Raw genomic sequence first — 20,421 nt, forward strand, 5'->3', positions numbered from 1 at the left:
AAAATTACAACTATGAAAAAAGTTATGCTTGTTTTGGTGAAGTCGCTCAGTTTCGATCCTACCTGGATTCATGCCGAACTTCGCCCAAACTTGTTTTCTTCTCTCCTATCCTCTTTTCTTCAACTCCAAACCCCTAAACAAGGTGTTTTGAAAGAGTTTTCAAAAGTGTTCATCTCTCCTTCATTCATTTCCACTTTGTCCTTGCTCGGTTTATCGAAAGGCGCGACATTTAACAAAATGCGAGCGTCGAGACATTGTAGGAACCTATTTTCAAAAATGTTTTGAAAGAGAGGGTTTTAAGGTCTGAAAACCATTCAAAATAGTTTTGGTCCCAAAAGGGGTGTGAAGTTGGGATTTGACTCTCTCATTGCCGAAGAAATCGACCCTTTGCCCTGCACACCTTTCACTACCAAGTAAACCATCAGTAGTGCCCAAGTCCTAAGGGCGGTCAAAAATGGGGTGTCTACAGATGCCAACACCAATTCACCACATTATGAAGCTCAAATCACATGAATTAATTACATGCATGCTCCAAATTACACCAAACTCATTTCCAACATAACAAATTTATGCATTCAAAACTCATAGTCTTATGAATTGTGCATGCATGTGAGATATAGCTCTCATTCTCAATTTAAATGATGAAGAGATGATCAAAAGCATGAACTTCAATCAAAGATTCAACATGGATCATGTATTTCATGCTCAAACATACAAATTCATGGCAATTCCTTTCATGCATGCATTCTTTGACTTCAAATTCATCAATTACAACACAATTCTTGTTCTTGATCACATATTCTCATTGAATTTACATGATTACAAACTCAAATTCATGAATCAAGGGTTGATCACTCACATAGGAGCTTCAATTCTTCCAATTATAGCTAACTCTTGAGCTAATCCTCTTAGTCTCTTGAATTCTCTAGCAATTCTTCAATATTGGCCCCTCTCTCTCACTAAATTTGGTTCTCTCTCTCCCTAGAGAGCTAACCTCAGCCAAAATGAGTGAAATAGGCTCAAAACTTCATGAATGTGAGTGTGATGCCCTTTTTTATAGTCTCCTACTTAATCAAATTGATTAAGGTTAATAATAGTGCCCTAATTAATCATTCTGAATCAATTATTTTGATTCGAATCAATTTTCAATTAAATTTCACCATAGGCACTAAAAATTTTGCTGATCACAATAGCATGATCAATTTTGGTTTCTGTGGCCGATAGGGCCTTCAATTTAAATTCTAGAGCAGCGATTCAAACAAATTTTTCTACGGTGAACAGATAGAAATTCAAAACTACATACATTCATATAAATGGCACTCAAAATCATATCAAACACATAATCATATTCATAATAAAGATCAACTAGCATAATACGGAACTGGGTTATCACAAAATTACTCAGTAAATTATTCAGTAAATTACCAGTAGATTCACAGTAAATTACTCAGTAAATTCTCAGTATATACTCAGTAAATTAATCAATAAATTATCAGTAAATTACTCATTAAATTCTTAGCAAATCCCTAGTAAATTCCTTAGTAAATTTTCAGTAAATTCCCAGTAAATTACTCAGTATATTACTCAGTAAATTCTCTGTACATTCTCAGTAAATTACTCTGTACATTACTTAGTAAATTACTCAGCAAATTCCCAACAAATTTTCAGTAAATTACTCAGTAAATTCCTAGTAAATTCTCAGTAAGTTACTGAGTAAACTACTCAGTAAATTTTCAATAAATTCTCAGTAAATTACTTAGTAAATTCTCAGTAACTTACTTAGTAAATTCTATGTAAATTCTCAGTAATTTACTAAGTAAATTCTCAGTAAATTCTTTGTAAAGTCTAAGTAAATTCTCAATAAATTATCAGTAAATTACTCAATAAATTATCAGTAAATTACGCAGAAAATTCCAATTAAATTCTCAATAAATTACTTCGTAAATTCTCCCTAAATTTTGAGTAAATTACTCAATAAATTCACAGTAAATTCCCAGTAAATTCTCAGTAAATTGATCAGTAAATTCTCAGTAAATTCTCAGTAAACTGCTCAATAAATTCCAAGTAAATTACTCAATAAATTCTCAGCAAATTACACAGTAAATTCCTAGCAAATTACTCAGTAAATTCTCCCAAAATTACTCAGTAAATTTTCCTTAAATTACTTAATAAATTCCTAGTAAATTATCAGTTAATTCCCAATAAATTCTCAACAAATTCTCAATAAATCACTTAGTAAATTCTAAGTAAATTCTTAGTTAATCACTCCATAAATTCCAAGTAAATTACCTGAAAATTCAAGTAAATTCTAAATAGATTCAAAGAAAATTACTCAATAAATTCCCAATAAATTCCTAGTAATTTGCTCAGTAAATTCTAAATAAATTCTCAGTAAATTACAGAATAAATTCAGACTAAATTCTCAGTAAATTACAGAATAAATTCTGACTAAATTCTTAGTAAACTATTCAGTAAATTCTTAATAAATTACTAAGTAAATTATCAATAAATTACTCAGTATTCCTAATAAATACTCAGTAAATTCTTAGTAATTACTCTATACATTACTCAGTAAATTCTCAACAAATTACTTAATAAATTACTTAGTAAATTTCTAGTAAATTCTCAGTAAATTCTCTTTTAATTACTCAGTAATTTCTCCGTATATTATTCAGTAAATTCTTCGTAAATTCTAATCAAATTTTCAGTAAATTCTCGGTAAATTCCTCAGTAAATTTCCAGTAAATTCTCAGTAAATTACTCAATAAATTCTCATGAAATTACTCAATAAATTGTCAGTGAATTCCCCGTAAATTCTAAGTAAATTACTTTGTAAATTCCTAGCAAATTCTCAGCAGAGTACTCAGTATATTACTCTATAAATTCCTAGCAAATTCTCAGCAGCGTACTCAGTATATTACTCTATAAATTCACAGTACACTCTCAGTAAATTACATGGTACATTACTTAGTAAATTACTTAGAAAATTCTTAGAAAATTCCCAATAAATTAAATTACTCAGTAAATTCTCAGTAATTTCTCATCAAATTCTAAGTAAATTACTCAGTAAATTCCTAGTAAATTCTCGGTAAATTTCTCAGAAAATTCCCAGTAAATTCTCAGTAAATAACCAGAAGATTCTTAATAAATTACTCACTAAATTCTCATTAAATTATTTGGTAAATTCTCAGTAAATTTCTCGTAAATTCTCAGTAAATTCTAAGTAATTTTTTCAATAAATTTCCAGTAAATTCTCAGTAAATTACTCTGTATATTACGCAGTAAATTCACAGTACATTCTGAGAAAATTACTCTGTAAATTCCCAAGAAATTGCTCAGTAAATTATTAGTAAATTCTCGATAAATTACTGAGAAAATTATTCAGTAAATTAATAGTAAATTCTCTGTAAATTACTGAGTAAATTCCCAGTAAATTCTCAATAAATTACTCAGTAAATTACATAATAAATTCTCAGTAACTTACTTAGAAAATTCCAAGTGAATTCACAGAAAACAATTCAGTAAATTCTCAATAAATTAAATTACTTAGTAAATTCTCAATAAATTCCCAATAAATTCTCAGTAATTTCTCATCAAATTCTCAGTAAATTACTCAGAAAATTTCTAGTAAATTCTCGGTAAATTCCTCATAAAATTCCAGTAAATTCTTAGTAAATTACTCAATAAATTGCCTGTAGATTCTCAATAAATTACTAACTGAATTCTCATTAAATTACTCGATAAATTCTCAGTAAATTCCTTGTAAATTCTTAGTAAATTCTAAGTAAATTTCTCTGTAAATTTTTAGTAAATTCTCAGTAAATTACTCTGTATATTACTCAGTAAATTCACAGTACATTCTCAGTAAATTACTCAGTACATTACTCTGTAAATTCCCAGTAAATTTTTAGTAAATTACTCAGTAAATTATTAGTAAATTCTCCGTAAATTACTGAGAAAATTATTCAGTAAGTTAATAGTAAATTCTCTGTAAATTACTAAGTAAATTCTCCGTAAATTCTCAATAAATTATCAGTAAATTACTGAGTAAATTCTCAGTAACTTACTCAGAAAATTCCAAGTAAATTCACAGAAAAGTGCTCAGTAAATTCCTAGTAAATTCTTAGTAATTTAATCAGTAAATTCCCAGTAAATAACTCAGTAAATTCTCAGCAATTACTTAGTAAATTACTAAGTAAATCCTCAATAAATCACTCAATAAATTCTCAATAAATTACTCAGAAAATTACACAGTAAATTACTTAGCAAATTGCTCAGTAAATTCTTAGTAAATTACTCAGTAGATTCCCAGTAAATTTCTCAGTAAATTCTCAGCAAATTGTTCGATAAATTATCAATAAATTACTTAGTAAATTCTCAGCAAATTACTCAGTAAATTCTCAGCAAATTACTTAGTAAATCACTTAGTAAATTCTCAGCAAATTACTCACTAAATTCCCATTAAATTATTAGTAAATTACTCACTAAATAACTCAGAAAATTACTCAATAAATTCTCCATAAATTACTTAGTAAATTCTCCAAAAATTACTAACTAAATTCCCATTAAATTCTTAATAAATTCCCTGTAAATTCGGAGTAAATTCTCATTAAATTACTCAACAAATTCTTAGTAAATTACTCTGTAAATTCTCAATAAATTACTTAGTAAATTCCCAGTAAATTCTCTGTAAATTACTCAGTAAATTCTCAAAAAATTCCCTATAAATTACCCAGTAAATTATTCAGTAAATTAATTAGTAAATTCTCAATAAATTAGTTTGTAAATTCTCCGTAAATTCCCAGTGAATTACTAAGTAAATTCCCAGTAAATTCTCAGTAAATAACTCAATAAATTACTTAGTAAATTCTCAGTAAATTTTAAGTAATTACACGTAAATTCTCATTAAATTCTCAATAAATTACTATGTAAATTCTCAGAAAATTACCCAATGAAATCTCATTATATTCCCAGTAAATTACTAAGTAAATTCTCAGTAAATTCTTAATAAATTCTCAATAAATTACCTTGTAAATTCTCAATAAATTGCAGAGTAAATTCCCAATAAATTCCTAGTAAATTCTAAGTAAATTACTCAGTAAATTCACAGTAAATTCTCAGTAAAGTACTCAGTAAATTCCTAGTAATTTTATAGTAAATTACTCAGTACATTACTCAATAAATTACTCAGTAAATTTTAAGTAAATTATCTAGTGAATTCTCAGCAAATTACTCAGTAAATTACACAGTAACATACTCCGTAAATTCCCAGTAAATTCTCAATAAAGTACTTAGTGAATTTCCAGTAAATTCTCAGTAAATTTCTTAGTAAATTCCCAGTATATTCCAAATAAATTACTTAGTAAATTACTCAGTAAATTTCAAGTAAATTCTCGATAAATTCCTCAGTACCTTTCCAGAAAATTCTCAGTAAATTACACTGAAAATTTCCAGTAAATTACTCAGAAAATTCGCACTAAGTTCTCAATAACTTACTCAGTAAATTCTCATTAAATTACTGAGTAAATTTTGTGTAAATTTTACGTAAATTACTCTGTAAATTCCTAGTAAATTCTCAAAAAATTACTCAGTATATTAGTTAGTAAATTCTTAGTACATTCTTTGTAAATTACTCAATAAATTACACAGTAAATTCACAGTAAATTAAATTACTCAGTTAATTCTCAGTAAATTACTCAGTAAATTCTCAATAAATTGCTCAGCAAATTCTAAGTAATTTACTTAGTAAATTTTCAGTAAATTTCAAGTAAATTCTCAGTAATTTACTCAGTAAATTTCTAGTAAATTCCAAGTAAATTCTCCGTAAATTTTCAGTAAATTACACATTAAATTTCCAGTAAATTCTTATTAAACTACTCAGTACATTACTCAGTAAATTACACAGTAAACTCCCATAAAATTAAATGTAATAACCCACATTCGTGTCTTAGTCATGTTCATGTGCATTTGCATGATTTTGTCTTGTTAAGCTTGCATTTGTAGACTTAGACTTGTTTTGCCTAAGTAAAGGTCCTTGTCTTGTCTTGATGCTATCATGTTTTGCCTAAGTGTTATATGCATGCTTTGTTCCTTCCTTGCTATCTCAAGCCTAGGTCATCTCAAGTCTAGGTCATCTCAAGCCTAGGCCATTGTGATATCTCTGTTCCGTAATATGTTAATTGGTCCTTAATATGAGCATGTTTATGTGTTTAATATGATTTTGTGAACCATTATGTGAAAATATGTGGTTTTGAATTTCTATCTGTTCACCGTAGGAATATCTGTTTGATTGTCTGCTTTGGAAATTAAATTGAAGGCCTTATCAGCCACAGAACTCGAAATTGATTGCGCCATTGTGATTAGCGTAATTTTTAGAGCCTACAATGAAATTTAATTGGAAATTGATTCAGATCAGAATTAATTGATTTAATTGATAAACTAGTGCCCAATTATTTATTATTATTAAATTGGAGTTAGTGGGATTTGTTGTAATAAGGCACCACACCCTCAATTCTCTCTTTAGCATTATTTTGGCTAATTTTGAACTAAAAGAAGAGAGAGGGCTGGCTATAGAGAGAGAGGGAGAGAATTGTGTAATCTTGGCTCAAGGTTTAGGGAATTTGAAGATTAAACTCAAGAATTTGCTATAGTTTGGAAGATTGAGCCTCTAGGTAAGTGAATTCATGAGTTTAATGTTGTGAATTGTGAATTCAAGTTTGATTAATGGTCAAGAACATGAATTAGTTTGATTATAAGGAAATTGAGTTGTATTTGTTGAATTTAAAGTCTTAGAACACATGCATGTAAGAAATTGCTATAAATTTCCATGTTTGGGCATAAAGTATGTGATCTACGTTGAGTTTGATTAATGACCATGTATTTGATCATCTCTTCGCCAATTAAATTGAAGATATTGTGTATATTTCACATGCAAGTGCAAATCATGGGAGTTTGAGTCTTGCATGTTTGAATCTAGTGTGTTGGTGATGAGTTTGAGTTAATTTGAGACATGCATGTGATTAAATTGTGAAATTGAGCTTCATTGTGTTGTAATTTGGTGTTTATACCATGTTAGAATATGTATATGTGAAGTTTGAGCCAAAATCATGCATTTGGAACCTTTGAACATCAAATTGAAGCTCAAGAACATGTTCTGGAAAACCCCAAAATTTTGATGTCCGCTCGAGCGGGGAAACCTCCGCTCGAGCGTGAATTTCGTGCTCCCAGTATTTTTTTGTAGACTTGGATGTCCACTCGAGCGGGTAAGTTCATGCTCGAGCGGGGAACTATGTAGACAGACCTTCAGCTCGAGTGCCAGACTTCATGCTTGAGCGTAATTTTGATACATCCAGTACCTTCTGCAGACATGGTGTCCGCTCGAGTGGGTAAGTTCACGCTCGAGCGAGGAGCCATGTAGAGAGGCCTTCCACTCGAGCGCCAGAGTTCGCGATCGAGCGTAGGGTGTCAAAGGCAGAATGTCCTCTATCCCCATCGCCAGAACTGAGTGTAGAGCTCAGAGATGATGTGTTCCACGCTCACCGCACCAATTGTGCGTACCGAATTCCGCACTAGATGAAAGTGCATCGGGGCTCCGCACTCGGTTGAACTATCCAGGGACTGAGATTCCTGCCGTAAGAAGCACCGTTAGAGCTGCCCGGCCGGGGTTAGTCGGATAACCCCTCCGGTATGGGAATTAGTGATCAGAGAGAGAATGTATATTGAGTTGAGCTTATAGTTGTACTTGGAATTGTTCAGTTAGCTTCAATGTGAAGTTCATGTTGTACATATAGTGTTCCTTGCTTGCTTCTCAAGGTGAGTTCATGGAGCTTGGATGCTGCCAGGTGTCCTTTTAGCATTGCTCATGGTAGGGGACCACCTGGTAGTTGCCATTGAATGCATATACTCATTGTAGTCATGCTGATAACAAACCACATTCCTTTGGTTCAACAACTTCTATGATTCTAGGTGTAGGGAACCAGCTGAGGTGGCAACTTGCAGGTGCACACGTTCACAATTTCCACGTTTCCTTGCGAGGTTTCCTCAGCTCGATACCGATGTTCCTCAGCTCGGTATCATTATGCCTTGTCTCGGCCGTTTACAGGATCAGTCATAGAGATGGACTGGTCCATTCGGGTATCTTTGTATGGGCTCGGCCTATCATCTGTTCGGCCCATAGATTCAGTCTCGCAGCTCGGCCCAGCCCAGCACCACGGCTGGACTAGCTTTTCCACTGCGGGTTGGGCCCAAGTGCTTGAGGACTTGGGTGGACTGTTGATCATGAAGTTGGGCTTAATTGGTCTGCCTATATGCTCATCCAGCCCGCTTAGATCTGGACTTCAGCAGATTGGGCTGGCCCAAGGCTTGGACCCGACCCATTTCACATTTAGCCCCTTCATTTACCCCCTAGCTCGCGCTAAGGTTCCCTTTGGTGGGAGCTATTGTTCTGCTTCCCAAGCGTCGCGTCGTTTCGGTTTTCCCCAGTTCGGCCTTGGTGATGGTTCAATCCTGACACACAATTCCTGCATGCGTCCTTTCATAGTGGCACGTGGCGATATGAGATTGGTGTGCAGAGATAGTGCGTCGATCCCATACTGAAGGTCGTGCTCCGTATACCTGCGCGCCGGCTAGTGCAATTAATGCTCTGGCTGTCAATACAAATCCCTTCATCTGCTTTTTCGTTCCTCTAGAGAGTTTCAAAGAGAGAGAAAGGTCTCTTGCCGTTCCACTAAACCAGTCTCGTTGGTGCCCTACTAAGATTTTTTTCTTTCGCCGTTGATCTTGCTCTGCTACCACTGTTCTAATCTCTGTAAGTCCTCTTGTTACTCTTCTTCTCTTGCCTCTTTTTGTCTTAATCACCTTGTTTGGCCCACTTGCTGTCTATGTTTCATACTCTGTTATCTGAGTCCCCCCTCTGTCCTGTTAGGTTTGTTAAATGGGGAACTTCCGTTCTCTGGTTGATACCCCCGAGGCCATGGCTATGTTCAGCCTGGACTATAATATTTCCAACGACGTTACCCTTTCGTTGGTGAAAGTAGATGCCAAGTGTATGGGCACAAAGAATACCGTTGCTTTTCCCATTGCGGCCATAGTCGAGGGAGGGGTTCGGTTCCCTCTTGACCCGTTGGTACGCTGGTTTCTACATCAAATCCAGTTAACCCCAATGCAAGTACCTGTGAACCTTTTCCGTGTCGTTTGCGGTGTCTCTGCCCTTAATAGACGATTGGGTTTGAGCCTTGACATATGGGATATCTTAGGTTGTTATACTCTTTCTCATAACAAAGACCACAGCACATATTACTTGCGTGTTCGCTCATTTGATTACCATTTGGTTATTGGGTTGCCTGATTCGGATAAACACAACGATGATTTCTTACAAGTTGGTGGAAGCTGGGAGTTTCCTATCAGAACTGAGTTTCAGTTTGGGAGGATGCCCTAGAAAGATAGCTATCCAGGTTCGGCCTCTCCTTCTAATGCCTTTTGTATTTCTTGCTTTATTTTGGATGTTGCTCTAATGGATCACTTCTTTTTTGCAGAGGCCTCTCATTTCCAACGAAGACCGAACTGAGAGAATGTTGAAGCCATAAAAGAGGCCCCAAGGTATAAAAAGAGATCTGCACCTGAGTTATTGGAATACCAGTCTACTTATCGTTCTACTATTCCAAAGAAGGCGAGGCTCTCTGCTGCCCTTCTGGACTCTGATACCGAGATCGACACGTCTCTCACTCCTTTGGTCACGAATCGTCTGTAGCGAAGAGAAGGGTGTTGGTGGATTTAGAGGCCGAGGCCTTCGGAGCCTCCGATGCCTTGCAAACCCCTCTAGAAAAGACCGAGGTGAAGAGTCTCATGGAGGTGAAGATGGAGGTTGGAGCTTCTGGAACCCCTGTGACTGCTGCCGAGCCCTCAACTTCAGTAGCTGCTCGAACGAAAAAGAGAAGGAGGGAGGCTGGCAAAGCAGTGGTGGGGGAAGCTTCTGAGGATCCTGCCGAGGATGATGCTTTTGAGGAATGGGAGCCGCCAATAGAGCATGAGGGCAGGCCCATTTCCACTTCTGATTCAGTTGTTGCTTCACAAGATTTTGCCTTTGATTTGACTAAGTTTTTGTTGATGCCGGTTGATATGGCCGACCATAATGGGCCCCGTGATATTCCTATCCTGAAGGGGACCCTTCAGATGATGACTGCTGTAAGTGTTTCCCGTTTTACTTGTCTTTACTGTTGCGTTGCTGTCTCCTTTTCTCTTAATTCTTCGTTGTCCTTCGCAGTGTATCCAGAGAATGCATCTGTCCATTACTCATGCTGAAGAGCTAGAAAGGGCCGTGCTGGAGGCCGCAATGAACGCTAAAAGATTGACGGTAAGCTTGGAGACAGAGAAGGAGGGGCGTCGAACCGCGGAGAGGGAAGCATTTCCTTTGAACAAGATTGTCGCTTCGGCTGAAAAATCGAAGGAGGCTGCTATTGGGACACAGGCTCAACTCGAGGGGAAAGTGGCCGAACTGGAGGCCATTATTGCCGTACTAGCTGCCGAGCGTTCTGCGCTGGAAACCAAACACTGGCAGTAGGGCTGGGATGAAGCTGGGGCTGCCTATAAGGAAGAGGTGCTAGTGCTGCGAGATAAGCTCTTCGTGAAGGGTTGGACGAGTGCCTTGACTGCTGCGCTGGTTCCTGAAGGCTCTTCCCTATTTTAGGATATCCCCGTTCCTTCAAGATCCTTGGGTTCGAAGACTGTTTCCACCCATCCTTGGCAAGCAAGACCCAGGACAAGAATGTTGCCGCTGAAACGGTGGATGTTGAAGGGATTGAAACCCCAAAGACTGAAGCCATGGGAGATGTGGTTAGGGAGGCTTCTACTTCTCAAGAAGTTGGAGCTTCCTCTACTTTTCCTCCCGCAGACGGCCCCAACAAAATTGCTGATGCTGCTCCTGAGTTGCCCACTGTTAATGAAAATTGATGTTGAAAGGATTGGAACTTTTTGCTTTTCTGTTTTAATGTTTTGTGGCTTGGTCTCCATGACGAGCTTTCTTTTTGCCCTTGCCAAGACAATTTTTCTTTTCTCTTTTCTTTTCTTTGCTGTTGGTTATGAGGCCATCGTGCCTTTGGATGATAGAATTTTCTCTTTGAACTTGCAATCTGATGCTGTTTGGCTTTTATGTCTGAATGTTTTCTATACTGCCTGCCCCCGGCGGAGTACTATTGGGACCTCGGGGCCGAATAGAGCTCGATCTGGCTCTGTACTGCTTTTAAATAGATGCTCTATCTGATTTTGTACTGCTTGCCCCCGACTGAGCGTTGTTGGGGCCTCGGGACCGAACTGATGCTCAGTGCGGCGTTGTACCGTTTGCCCCGGGCCGAGCACTGTTGGGACCTCCAGGCCGAACTGATGCTTGGTGTGGCTAACGGATATGTGGTATGGCTGTGCTTTGAGTTCGTAAGTGGTTCTTACTTAGTTCCAGGTTGGTTTTGAAAAACAATTGTTTGCCCCCACCTGGAGCTAAGTAAGATCGGCACTGAAGACTGTGCTCTTTAGGTAGAGCTGGTTAAGTCTGTTGCAACTTTGATAGCGTAAGGGCATTTGAATACAATAAAGGCATGAAGAGGTGCCTTACTCAGGTCCAGGTTGGTTTTGAGAAACAATTGTTTGCCCCCACCTAGAGTTGAGTAAGACTAATGTTGGAACTTTACTCCTGATAGAACCTGGTCATGCTTGTTCCAATGCTGCTTGTTTGAGTGAGTATTGAAGTGTCGACGTGTTGGTACTTAAGAGGTTCTGTAGATGCAAAGATGTTTACTTAAGATATGTTAGTGTGGTTTCCACCAAGCAATTCCACTTGGCTAAAGTCCAATTCAGTTGCCAAACATTATTCCACCAAGCAATACCACTTAGCATGTTTGAGTGCTAACCAAATTTATATTCCGTCCAGCCGTTCTGAAACTAAGTCCATTTGGGCAAAGACCAAAGTTAATTCTGTTTGATAAACATCAAAGCTAATTCCGTTTGGTGAGGACCAAAGCTAATTCCGTTTGGTAAGAACCAAAGCTAATTCCATTTGGTAAGAACTAAAGCTAATTCTGTTTGATAAATATCAAAGCTAATTCCGTTTGGTAAGGACCAAAGCTAATTCCGTTTGGTAAGAACCAAAGCTAATTCCGTTTGATAAACATCAAAGCTAATTCCATTTGGTATGAACCAAAGCTAATTTCGTTTGATAAACATCAAAGCTAATTACAAGAATTTGATAAATTTGAGTAAAGTGGGGAAGTATTTGCATTGGTCAATAGATAAATGCCTTAACATTCTGATAGAGAAGTTGGGGGATAATTCTACTGATAGTATTTCTTGAGATTTGCTACGTTCCAGGGCCGAGGTATAGCTCTGCCATTCAGATCCTCTAGGTAGTAAGCTCCGTTTCCAACGACTGTGACTTTGCAGGGACCTTCCCAGTTAGGCCCAAGTTTGCCCTCGCCAGGCACCCATTTGTGATCCATAACTTTCCTTAAAACCAGTTCTCCAAGTGTAAATTTCCTTGGGAAAACTTTTTGATTGAAACTTCGATGAGCTGTTGCTGATACGCTTCAAGTCTGATCAGCGCTGCTTCTCTTCGGCCCTCTGCCATATCTAGTGCTTGTGCAATAGCTTCTTCATTACTAGAGCTTTCAAATAATTTAGACCGAAGGGTTGGGAGACCTACTTCAAGTGGGATGATGGCCTCCATTCCATAAGTTAGGGAGTAAGGTGTTTCCCCCGTTGAACGCCGTGCAGTGGTTCGGTAGGCCCATAATACGTGAGGTAACTCTTTAACCCATTTGCCTCTTGCATGTTCAAGCCGCTTCTTTACTCCGTTGATGATGGTTTTGTTTCACGCTTCTGCCTGTCCATTACTTTGCGGGTACCCTAGAGAAGAGTTCCTATACTCGATTCTGAGGTCGGCACAAATCTTTCTGAAGACCTTACCATCGAACTGGTTCCATTGTCCACAATCAGTACCCGCAGAATGCCGAAATGCACCACCACATTCTTCAAAACAAACCGCTTCGTGTTTGCCTCTTTGATCTTGCCAGTGCCTGAACTTCAACCCACTTAGTGAAATAGTCGGTTGCAGCAATGAAGAATCGCCTGTTCCAAGTGCCTCGCGCCAATGGTTCGACAATATCCAATCCCCATTGCGCAAAGGGCCATGGGTTGGTGAGTGGAGTGAGAGTTTTGGCCGGTTGATGAATGAGTGGAGCAAACCTCTGACATTTGTCGCACTTCTGTACGTACCGCTGCGCATCTTGTTGCATCTGTGGCCACTAGTACCCGTGAGTGAGAGCTCGGTGTGCCAGTGACCTTCTGCCAACGTGGCATCCACAAATCCCATCGTGAATTTCGTAGAGAACATTCTCGACGAGATTTGGATGTACACATAGGAGGTAGGGGCCAAGATAGGAGCGTCTGTAAAGCTTCCCAGATGGTGAGATCCAGAACCGAGCTGACTAGTGTCTGACCTTGTTGGCTTCCCTTTTGTCTTCGGGGAGTGTACCAGATTTCAGAAAAGCAAATATCGGATCCATCCAGCTCGGCTCTAAGTTGTTGCAGAGGACTGGAGATGCAATACTTGGTTCTGGTACAAACTCAACCCAAACTTTTCTGGCATCCTTCATATCCACTGATGAGCCAAGGCATGCCAGAGCATCAGCGTGATTGTTTTTGTCCCGACTGATTTGTTCCACCTGTATGAATTGAAATTTTCTGAGTAGGTCCTTGGCCTTGCCTGTGTACATAGCCATTCTTTCATCTCGTGTTTCATGGACCCTAGAAAGCTGGTTTACCACTAGTTGTGAATCGCTAAAAACAAGAAGTTGTTCTGCACTGAAGTGTTCGGCGCTACGCAATCCAGCCAATAACGCTTCGTACTCGGCCTCGTTGTTTGAAGCCTTCCAACCGAGCCTGAGAGCCTGTTCCCAGATGAACCCTTCTGGTGAAATAAGTACTACTCCTGCCCCCGAGCCTCGGTTATTGGATGATCCATCAACACAGAGCTGCCAGATGTTTCCAATAAAGAGTTTCCAAGCTTCCGAAGCGCAGGGTTTCCCTTGTTCGGTAATGCATGGCACCTGTGCCAAACTCGGATCCCCCGGTTCGGTACTCTGGGTGGGAGCAAATTCTGCGACAAAATTTGCTAAGACCTGGGCCTTGATCGCTGTCCTGGGTTGATACCGAATGTCAAACTCACCAAGTTCTACCCGCCCATTTTGCTGTTCGGCCTGAGAAATCGGCTCGGCTAAACACAGATCTGAGGGAGAATTCAGTGAGGACATTAATGGTATGCCCCTGGAAGTAATGCTATAGCTTTGTTGAGGTGATAAGCAGCGCGTATGCTAACTTTTCCAACGGTAGATACCGTGTCTCGGCGTCTAGTAAAGTCTTGCTGACATAATAGACAGGCCTCTGTTCCTTGTCAACTTCTCGAATTAATACTGCGCTCACAGCGTGATCTGAGACTGCTAGATAGAGGTACAACTCCTCTCCTTGTTCTGGAGTGGACAGCAGAAGAGGTGTACTGAGGTATCTTTTGAGGCTTTACAGTGCTTCGGTACATTCGTTATTCCATTCGAATGCTGCATTTTTCCTTAAAAGCTGGAAGAAGGGCTTCATCCGATCTGAGGATTTGCTAATAAACCGATTCAGTGCAGCTGCCATTCCGACCAGCTTATGCAGCTCTTTAGCCTTTGTTGGTACTTCAAGATCTCGTATCGCTCTGATCTAATCCGGATTCACTTCAATTCCTCTGTGAGTGACCATATAACCCAAGAACTTCCATGTTCCTACCCTGAAAGCGCATTTCGAGGCATTGAGGCGAAGCTGGTGGTTTTTTAGGATGCCAAGAACTTCTTTCAAGTCCGTGAGATGGTTTGCAGCGAGCTTGCTTTTTACTACCATATCGTCTATATATGCTTCCATGGTTTTTCCCAGTTGGTCCTTGAACATCCGTGTAATCATTCGCTGGTAGGTTGCCCCAGCGTTCTTGAGGCCGAATAGCATTACTTTGTAGCAGTAAGTTCCCCTTGGAGTGATAAACGCTATCTTTTCTTAATCCGGACCGAACAGTGGTACCTGATGATAGCCGCTATAAGCGTCCAGAAAGCTCATGCGCTCATGCCTTGCTGTTGAATCTACTAGTTAATCAATGCGAGACAGCAGAAAGCTATCTTTAAGGCAAGCTTTGTTCAAGCAAGTGAAGTCAACACAAACTCTCCATTTTCCGTTCTTCTTCTTGACTACAACCGTATTGGACAGCCATTGCGGGTACTGAACTTCCCTGATTGCTCCTGAAGCTAGGAGTTTTTCGACTTCGGCAATTACTGCTTCGGTGTGCTCGACTGAAGATCTCTGACTTTTCTGCACAATGGGCCGAGCTGAAGGGTTGATGTTGAGCTTGTGGCAAGCAAAGTCTGGGTCCAACCCTGGAGTATCATATGTTGACCACGCGAATACCTCCATATTCTCCCTCAGCAGTTTCAGCAGCTGAAGTTTCTCATCAGCGCCTAGCGAGGTACTGATAAGGAAGTACTTTTCTGGGTCATCCCCTTTTACCAAGACTTTCTCCAAATCCTCTACCATCATTTCCCCTGGGGTTCCCCCTACATCTTCCAAGACTGGCTGTTCAGCCACTTCTACCGTCTGTATCCGATTGTAGAGCTGCTTTGCCTTTAATGCTGCCATAAAGCAATGTTTGGACGCAACTTGATCCCCTGAGATCTGCTCTACTCCGTGTTCCGTTGGGAAACGAATGAGCTGGTGGTAGGTTGAAGGGACTGCCTCCATTTGATGAATCCACGGACGGCCAAGTATGGCGTTGTAAGGGGATGGTGTATTAATAACTAAGAACTCTATCTGGAGGGTTTTTGTTCCCGCTACGACTGGCAACACTATTCTACCAAGCGGCCATTCTAGCTGTGAATTGAAACCGACCAACGGGGCTGCCACTGGGGTGAGGTGCTGCTCGGAGAGACCAAGCTTTCTGAACAAATCATAATACAATATATCTGCTGCACTACCTTGTTCTACCAAGACTTGTTTTACATCAAACCGTTCCCAATTCCCACAGTTATAATTAATGCATCAGTATGTGGGTGCTGTATGCCTTCTAAATCTTTGCTAGTAAATGAAACAGTGCACAAGGGGGATTTAGGTACTATACGTACCTTTTTCGATGCAGGCTCCACTGACATGACCCACTGAATTTGGGCAGCCTTAGCGATCTCTTCCTTCAGTGCCTCCTCGGACTCCTGAGTCGTTGTCCCGTGGATCACATTTATTATCAGCCGAGGTGGATGCTCAATGTTTGGTTCTGGCGGTGGGTTTCCCAGTTCGGTCACTTCCTTGTCCTGATCAACGTAATCCCTTAGGTGTCCAACTGCCACCAGGTCTTCCAAGTGTTGCTTTAGTGCCCTGTAATTCTGAGTCATGTGCCCCCTATCTTGGTGATAGGTGCATCTGAGCTTCTGATTGCGCCGAGTTGGATCTCCCAACATTTTCGGCGGCCAAACGAAGAAGGGCTCTCTCTTGATCTTTTCCAGGATTCGATAGATCGGCTCTTTGAATGCAGTTACAACGGCTTCGTGGGATTTGGACTTATCCACTTCATTCACTGCAATCCCTTGGTGTTCTCCTCGGTCTGATCTCTTCTTGTGCCGAGTTGTTTGTTCTGCTGACACTACCGCGATGGGGATCTGATCGTCTTCGAGGCGTGCGTACTGCTCAATCCTGGCACGCAAATCTTTCAAAGCTATGGCCGGGTGGTTGGTAAGTGACTGTCTTAGCTTACTTTCCGGGCGCAGACCATGTTTGAAGGACATGACGGCCATCTACTCGCTGCACACATTTTTCTCCAGGTCATTGTATTCTTCCCAGTACCTCCTAGCATAATTGCGTAGCGTTTCCTCCTGCTCCTTTCGGAGGCCGAACAGTGAATCCGGCTCCTTCGGGATCTTAGTGTTGGAGACAAACCTAGCTAGGAACTCTTCAGAGAGCTGCTTCCAGCCATGGATCGATCCAGCGGGGAGACAGTAAAACCATCGAAGTCCGGTTTCTCCCAAGCTGGATGGGAAGACTTTACACATCAGTGCCTCGTCTCGGTTCCATAGGGACATCATCTGTCTATAGTGGCTAATATGTGTCAGCGGGTCCGACTTCCCGTCGTATGAAGCGAACTTTGGCAGGGTGAATTTCTTTAGAGGTCTTATGGTCTCGATCTCCGGGGAGAATGGCGAAGAGATGAGCCTGTCCAGTGCTCGGTGTTCCCTCTAGTGAACAGAACGGTCCAGATGATCCCGATGTTGTTCATTCTGCCTATTGCCAATCAACCAAGTGCGAAGGTCCTGAGGAGGGTATTCGATCTGTTGACTAACGATCTTCTGCCTCTTGGCCCTTTTCCGGCGTGACCCACGGGTGTGACTGCTTGCCGCCTCACTCTGTACTAGGATAGGCTGGCTTTGTTGTCCAGAATCATTCTTGGGGAACTTCTTCATCAGTGGTTCTCTGGATGAGCTCCTCCGTCGCAAACGAGAGGGCTCCGCTTCCATCTTCTTTTCTGTTGGATTGCCCAATACCCTCTTAAGTTGGGCTTTCAATTCCTGTATCTCCATGCCCATGGAGTCTATGATGCGATCTCTATAATCCTTTTCCAGAAGAAAGTGATGAGAAGAACCTCCAGCGAAGGGTAATCGGTGCTCGACGGATTCAGGGGTTCAATTATTATTTCCAGTTTGTTCCTTTGGGACTATTGGGAGTGCCAAACCTTTGTCCTTTGTTTTCTCCGTCTGTGGAGTATGTGTTGAAGGCGGAATGTCCTCTATCCCCATCGCCGGAACTTAGTGCAGAGCTCAGAGATGAAGTGTTCCACGCTCACCATACCAATTGTGTGTACCGGATTCCGCACTAGATGAAAGTGGATCGGGGCTCCGCACTTGGTTGGACTATCCAGGAACTGAGATTCCTGCCACAAGAAGCACCGTTAGAGCTGCCTGGCCGAGGTTGGTCGGATAACCCCTCCGGTGTGGAAATTAGTGATCAGAGAGAGAATGTATATCGAGTTGAGCTTATAGTTGTACTTGGAATTGTTCAGTTAGCTTCAATGTGAAGTTCATGTTGTACATATAGTGTTCCTTGCTTGCTTCTCAAGGTGAGTTCATGGAGCTTGGATGCTGCCAGGTGTCCTTTTAGCATTGCTCATGGTGGGGACCACCTGGTAGTTGCCATTGAATGCATATACTCATTGTAGTCATGCTGATAACAAACCACATTCCTTTAGTTCAACAACTTCCGTGATTCTAGGTGTAGGGGACCAGCTGAGGTGGCAACTTACACGTGCACACGTTCACAATTTCCACATTTCCTTGCGAGGTTTCCTCAGCTCGGCATCATTATGCCTTGTCTCGGCCTTTTACAGGATCAGTCATGGAGATGGACTGGTCCATTCGGGTATCTTTGTATGGTCTCAGCCTATCATCTATTCGGCCCATAGATTTAGTCTCGCAGCTCGGCCCAGCCCAGCACCACGACTAGACTAGCCTTTCCACTGCGGGTTGGGCCCAAGTGCTTGAGGACTTGGGTGGACTGTTGATCATGAAGTTGGGCTTAATTGGTCTACCCATATGCTCATCCAGCCCGCTTGGATCTAGACTTCAGCGGATTGGGCCGGCCCACGGCTTGGACCCGACCCATTTCACATTTAGCCCCTTCAACAGGCTAAGCCAATGACAAAATGGAAAGGCAACAAAAGGCAAGGCTTCTTTTCAAAGAAGAAATTTTTGAAAAAGCAAAACACGGGCTCCTCAAATACTTCGAATTCTTCCCGAGACACAGCTCCCATGTGCAACATTTGTAGCAAAAGGCACCGTGGAGTTTGTTACCATGCATCAGGAGCCTATTTCAAATGTGGGAAACAAGAGCATATGGCCCGAGATTATAATCAGAATGGTGGAAAGGTAGTTGCTAGTTCCACTGCATCGATCCCAAAGCCGGGAAATACTTTGAGATCTGCTACCACTAGGGATACCGTGAGACAGGGGAGAATTTTTGCGCTTGTTCCGAGCGATACACGGAATGCCAATGCAGTTGTCTCAGGTACTATTTCTATATGTAATCAGGATGGTTTTGTATTAATTGACTCCGGATCCACATACTCTTTTGTGACATATGCATTTGCATCTAGACTGAATAGACCCTTAGAATTACTGCCATATCTGCTATGTGTGTATGCTCCATCTGGTGAATCTGTATTGTGTGAATCTATATACCGGTTTTGTGATATGCGTGTTGAGGATGCTATCCTATATGTGGATTTGTTGCCCTTGAATTTAGACATTTTGATGTAATTTTGGGCATGGATTGGTTGACCAAATATTGTGCCACCATTGATTGTGTGACAAAACGGGTTGTGTTTAAACCACCAGAACAGAAAGAGATTGTGTTTGTGGGTAATGGGGTAGTGCCTCCACCTTATTTGATACCTGCAATGAAAGCATGTAAACTGATCAGGAAAGGGTGCCAGGGTTATTTGTGCTATGTGTTGTCTGAACAATCTGTGAATGTTGAACTGAATGATATCCCTATTGTTAGAGAATTTCCAGATGTGTTCCCAAATGAATTGCTAGAGGAATTAATAGATAGGGAAATAGAGTTTACTATTGAAATTGTGCTAGGCACCCAGCTTATTTCTAAAACTCCCTACAGAATGACTACTGCCGAAATGAAAGAATTGAAAGAACAGTTGCAAGACCTGCTTGACAAGGGGTTTATTCGACCTAGCACTTCGCCTTGGGGTGCACCAGTATTGTTTGTGAAAAAGAATGATGGAACTTTGCGTTTGTGCATCGGTTATCGGGAATTGAACAAGGTAACAATAAAGAACAAATATCCCCTACCAAGTATTGATGACTTAGTTGACCAGTTGCATGGATCACAGGTGTTTTCTAAGATTGATCTGAGATCCGGGTATCATCAGCTGAAAGTTAAGGCAGAGGATGTTGAGAAAACAGCATTCAGAACGAGGTATGGACATTTTGAGTTTCTTGTTATGCCATTTGGAGTGAATAATGCTTTGGCAGCATTTATGGACTTAATGAACCGAATTTTTAAAACCTACCTTGACGAATTCGTTGTGGTTTTTATTGATGACATTTTGATATATTCTAAAGATAGACTTGAACATGAACATCATTTAAGAACTGTCCTACAAATACTTCGGGAAAGAAAATTATTTGCTAAACTAAAGAAATGTGAGTTTTGGTTGGATGAAGTTGTTTTCTTAGGGCATGTGATCAACAAGGAAGGAATTTCAGTGGACCCACAGAAAATAGAGGCAATTGTGAATTGGCCTACACCGACAAATGTGACAGAAGTCCGCAGCTTCATGGGCTTGGCCGGGTACTACAGGAGGTT

Source organism: Camellia sinensis, chromosome 8, assembly GCF_055761805.1.
Source record: "Camellia sinensis isolate YWXY chromosome 8, ASM5576180v1, whole genome shotgun sequence".
Taxonomy (NCBI): Eukaryota; Viridiplantae; Streptophyta; class Magnoliopsida; order Ericales; family Theaceae; genus Camellia; species Camellia sinensis.